Source organism: Halyomorpha halys, unplaced genomic scaffold (assembly GCF_000696795.3).
Source record: "Halyomorpha halys isolate HHAL.00 unplaced genomic scaffold, Hhal_1.1 Scaffold1217.1, whole genome shotgun sequence".
NCBI classification, from domain to species: Eukaryota; Metazoa; Arthropoda; class Insecta; order Hemiptera; family Pentatomidae; genus Halyomorpha; species Halyomorpha halys.
Window position 1 is genome coordinate 65250 of NW_027108416.1, and position 5954 is coordinate 71203.

Consider the following 5954-nt stretch of genomic DNA (forward strand, 5'->3'; position numbering starts at 1 on the left):
ACAAATTACACTCCTAACTAGTTACAACGTTATAATTAAAATAAATAGATTAAAATAATAATTCTTAATAAAAGATAAAAGTAAAGTTAATAACAAATATAATGGTATTTAAGAATTTAACAAAATAAATAATTGACTTATAATGGGAATAAAAAGTAAATAAAAGTAAGAAAAAAATGAAGAGAAAAAAATAACAATAACTGATAAATAGAGAACCTATAGCAGGATGTTCAGTAGCAGCCTGAGCTTCAGTCTTTGGGTTGTGGTTGGGTTTCCCAAGTAGATCACTGCTGTTTTTTGTGTAATCCTTTATTGTCTCTATCTGTAATTCCCGATTCAATTGGTCCTTTCTTACAAACCAAGGAGCATCCACTGCAATTCTTACTTTACTTTGAAAATATTGTAATTCTTTTACCTTTTCGTAAAAGATGCCGCTCCCCAGACTTCACAACCATACATCAGCAGTGTTTTTAAAATAAGAATAGCTGTTTCTGGTTTTAATGTGGATTTTCCATTTAGGAAAGGATAAAGCATTGCTAACCTTGCGTAGGTTTGAGTTAGTTTGATGTTGATATGGTGATTCCAAGTAAGACTGCGATCAAGGTGTATTCCCAGGTATCTTACTGTTTCACTACCATTTTTTTTTTAAGTTAGAGTGAATAAGTAAACAATTCTATAAGTATAAGTATGTTCTAATATTGATGTTTTGTGTTTTTGTTTTTTGGAATGAATACAACTGTGTCCCTTTCTTAGAGAAAATAATTTTCTGAAAATAGTAATAAAAATATATAATAAAGAAAATAATATTCTAGCTCTTTCTATACTACCGAAACAGCGCAAATATGGATAAAAAATAAAATAAAATGCTGATTGCATTTACTATTGATTATATTAAAACATTAGTCATAGTAAGAGAAATATTTCAATAAATACGTTCTAATCATTTTTTACTGAAGTGAACACGACTTTACCATTCTTTAGTACTTTATATTAAAGTTTATAATGAATTTAATTTTTTGCATGGGTTTATCCAGTGGGGTGTTAATACATTTATCATTGGAAGGTATTTTATCTTACTTAGCACTCCCTGGTGCTTGATGGAACCGGAATTAAAATCAGGAAAAGCTGTTTAAGCAGCGCTAATCGAAACGATCGTTAATGGGGTCGTTAACAATTCCTGATACAGCCACATTTCCCTTCCCAGTTGTTTAAAAATTAAATATGCGGTGGACAGTGGTGTATGTGCTTGTTTAATGGCTATACGGCCATAATAAAAATAAATGATGGCTATTGGATTAGCGAGAAGAGATAGGGGGCGGACAACAGGTGTGCCGGATAATCGATATTCCACTGAGGACCGGGGCGGTTCTTTATTGCTTGGTCGGTCTCAGATTAGTTTACCGAGACTGCCTACGGCCTGGGAGTTTGTATATATTACATACGTTCTTTATAACCGATGTTTTCTCCATGAAAATGGGCCACAAATGTTGAGTAGCATTCATCCAATTTCATCTAACACTGACCACATCTGATAGACCAAGTTTACAGCCCACGTAGACGGTTGACTTTCGTAGGTCCGACTACGGACGGAGTTAAAAGAAATGAATCCAGCTTTAAAGAGACCCTCCAAATATCCTACGTTAAATTATTAAAAAAAAACAACGTTAAATTATGGAAACGAATGTGTTACGTTGGATTCAGATCACATTGTAAGGATTTATGAATTTATTTTATGAACGCAGTACATTTGTTTTTTTAATTTTGTACACAATTTAGTTCATTAATACTATCTATAATCTTTTGTACTTATTCTTCTTCAAAAAAAAAAAAAATAAAAAATACATTGATAGAATTTAGACTGATAAAGAATATAGAATTGCATAAATTACATCCGTTAACTATTGTTGTGGTAGTACTCTTTTTCTTTTGTACTCGTTTGTAATGGATACATCGAGTTGTGGATCTTGGTAAGGGATGAATCACTGGTTTATTAGGAGTGAACGTCCGAAACGCAGTTAAGAGAATTGTCTTCAGTCAGTCCCTTCAGACTTTAAGGACGGAGAAGGGAAGTATGAAGGTACGGTAGATATCATGTGCATGTAACCTATTTATTTATAAATATATTTTAGTATGAGTTTTATGGTATAGTAATCACATAATGTCTCAAGAATTAATTAAAGCATAGGCATAAAAATTATGATGTGACCTAAGCGTTTCTTTAAAAAACGAAAACAGCCTTGGAGTATAAAGGGGCTAAATTAGATTCAATTAAGAGAAGAGAAGAGGTAGATTGGAGACGAGGATGGGAGGATGGTGGGTAGATTAAGAGGTGTAGATTGTGCGGGAGAGGGGAGGTGTTGGTGTTGGCTGGTGAGGGAGCGATGTAGCGGAACAGCGATAAGGTCCTTTATGTCTTGCCCAGGAAGGATGTCGCTTTGTGTCTCTCTTCTTAGCCCATCTCTAGGCTATATAGATTATCATATCTCCTTTGTGGTGGGGCAATAACCTGAAAGTAATCTAGGAAATTCAGTCGCTTTTTCTATATCCCACCTTCATGTTTAAGCAAAACAAAAAACAATTCTACTTATGGTGTGATTCCCAAATAACGGACTATGTTTAACAAAAACTGATTTCCAAAAATTATACAAAAAAATGCTTTTACGCAATCTCGTAGGTAAAACCACTATCAATAATAAGTTGGACGCAATGTACTAATTAAATTTTAATTCTAATTATTTGCGCCCATTATCGGCGCCAACAAGATGCCATAAAGATCCGAAGCACTAACTATATGAAGTTGAGAAAACTAACTAGAACTTAACAGTAAAACATTGCAATGTTAATTCATCATGTATATGATAAATGTTTCACGAGGCCATAACCAACATGTAGTATTGTGATTCTTGGACACCCTTTTATTGTCCATTTTTGTAATAAAATTTTTGTTTTTTTGTTTTATTGGGGGGGGGAGTGGAATCACCCTTATATTGATTAAAAAATAAATCTTTTTTTTGTTAAAAATAAAATTGGTAGCAGTCATATTTACGGTTAATAGTGAGGTATTATAATGGATAGGTGATGAAGACTTTATTGGTAAGAACCTGAAAAATATACTATTTATGACTTATCATTTCAGTTAGACTGTTTTATAGTCTTTCCAACGTATGTTCCCATGGACCAACCGCTTTTGATACCCGTCTCCTACACGTTGTTCCTAATAACCTCCATTCTTACCCGCTTTATAGTTGATGTTATGTATTTCATTTTATAGTTGATGTTAAATATTTTTCTTCTCACCTTTTAGACGATGTTCTGTTAAATTTAAATTTCCATACCCCACTTTCAGCTGCAATGTTCTTGACAGTATAGGTATGTTGTACTTACCTAAAAAAAAAAAAAAAAATAAAAAAGTATATCTTCTTCCCAACTGATTACAATTTTTTAAAACACTTTTTTAATGTCTAATGATTGACATATTATTGTTTCAAAATAATAAATAAAACACATTGATATAATAATAAAATATGTTATTAGAAAGTTTCAAATGATTTTTTTAATAATTGACTAATAATATAAATAAGGGTGATTTGACTACTATTATTTTTTTATAAAATATTAGGGCGACACGTCCTGTCCACCTAATGTCGAGCCAACCCCCCATTTTACAATTTTTTTTTTTTATTTTTCTTAAAATGTGTTCTTCAACAGTGAAATTAAATTTTTTACGACCCATTTTTATTATTCCAACCTATGTATAAAATAAATTACTACACGCTGATCATACGTAAAATGTTACACGGTGACCAATAAAAACCTTTTTATATAATAGAGAGATCATCGTGTTAATGATCAACATATTTTGCGGCTTAGTACACTTGCCTCAGCCTCCACTGGCTCATTACCAGTGACGCGGAGAGAGGGGTGCGCTGGGATCTCAAAGAGCTCTGCTCTACCTCTCATACGTGGGGGATAGAGTGGGCTCAGGGATCCTCACCGCGATATTGTATATACGAGTGTAAATGTGACTGGTGATTATTTTATTTTTTCATGTATATAGTTTGATTATGTTTATTTTCTTTATCTTTCTATTTGTATATATTTAGAGAGAAATTTTATTTGTTTTTTATGTCATTTTTTAAAATTTATTTATTTGTTTGTATTCTTATGTTTTTTTACTTTAGAATGAATGTGATCAGTTATCACTATTACTTATTGCCTAACAATGTAGTGGCAGATTGTAATATTTATCAATAAATGAAAAAATGATCAACATAAGTTCTGTAGACGGGGATCAGGTAGTATCCCAAAAGGTTAACAGTGAGACTTAAAATATCATTTTTGAGGAATTAAGATTTTAAATTTTTTGAGAACCAAACTGCCATTAATTTCAATAAGTATATATACATATATATTTAGGAAAAAATGATGTGTATATTATTGAATGTAGTTAACACCTATAACATGTATTCACCGTAACCCTATCGGTGCATAGATTTCTTTGGCCAATTTGATCCTAATTGGACAGGCGGGCGATGTCATGTCTACTGTTACAGATTGATAGTGGATCAGCTTGAGCTTCTGTTGATCTAAACTATCTCGATATACGATTCTTATCCTTAATTAGGGCAGTGTCAGATTGTCATTAAGGAGTTAGTGGACAATACTAATTGTCAACATGCTCCACAATTAGTGGAGCTTAGTTTATTAAGTTACATAATTATTTAGAGATATTATGATAAATAATCAAAATGTAATAAACTTTAGCCCCATTTGTTAATTAATGTTACATTTTTCAAATAGCTTAGTGTTTATCACTAAACATTGTATTTAAAAAATAATTACGTTTTCTTAAATATAATAATATTCACATTTAACTGAGGGTGAAATAAATTATTACTTCATCCAAACCCTAATTAATTAATAGATCATTAGGTAGTGTATATACTGAAATTAAAGTTATTTTAATTAAACATTAATAGATATTAAGACTTATTATTCTTTTGAGATTAAAAATATAGACTTCCGGTTCCGACCGGATCGCTCCTTAATTTTTATGTTTTTAACACTTTTATGATCTCAGATTGGACTAGTTGAACAAAACAGAAATTAAGAGATATTTTATTCAAATAATACTGAAGTGTATTTGTTTATTTCTTAACCAACAAATTTTTTAATATGATTTAAGTAAAATGATATATAAATAAATATTTTTAACGTATACTATGCTTTTCTTTTTATTCTAATCCTAATTTAGGAAAATAAATAATTTAGGAAACCGTGGTTAGCCAAGTTTCTGGAAGGTAAATAACTGATAAATCATTTAGTTCGTGGACAAGCCTGGTTAAGTAATGATACTGGCCGTACCGTAGGTCTAGAAATGCCATTTCTTTAGTAAGAATAACGCGTAAAATACTAGGTGGCGTGTCATATGTTGATTTAAATTATGTAAGTTTCCCAAATAAAAAACGTTTTCAGCGAATTTCGTTTCTGGCCCAAGTATTTTCATAATATAAGAAAATTATAAAACGTTACGTGTTATGTCAAATGATTCCTTCTGTAGTCACAACTCCTGAAGTCAGATCCAAGCACTACTAAAAATAAAATATTTAGGATTATCAGAAATGGAACGACAGAAAAAGTTGGAAGAATTTCACGGAGCATACCCTAGTTCTGCATGGTTTTGTCAATTCATATGGTGAGGGGGAAAACCTGGTGGTATTTTTTGTATGCAATGTATCTTATTTGATACCACTACTGCAACCTTCTTTTACCTTATACTATAAAGTTGGTAAATAAGTGTTCTTCCATTAACTGGTTTTATTAGTTTAATAATATTATAGTTGCTATATTTGCAAATCAACTATATTCTGTTTATTAGTTTTTTAATATATTACATATTACTTTTTTGTTTGAGGGTAGGTACTTATATTAAATTACAATTTTCTTTTTTATCC

General features: G+C 31.1%; 1 protein-coding gene across 1 annotated transcript in view; it reads right to left on the bottom strand.

Moving 5' to 3' along the window:
• Nucleotides 1–5954, bottom strand: part of LOC106688820 (LIM domain only protein 3) — a gene marked incomplete at its 3' end in the record, with an annotated part of 149510 nt that overhangs the window by 54444 nt on the left and 89112 nt on the right. The window lies entirely within an intron of this gene.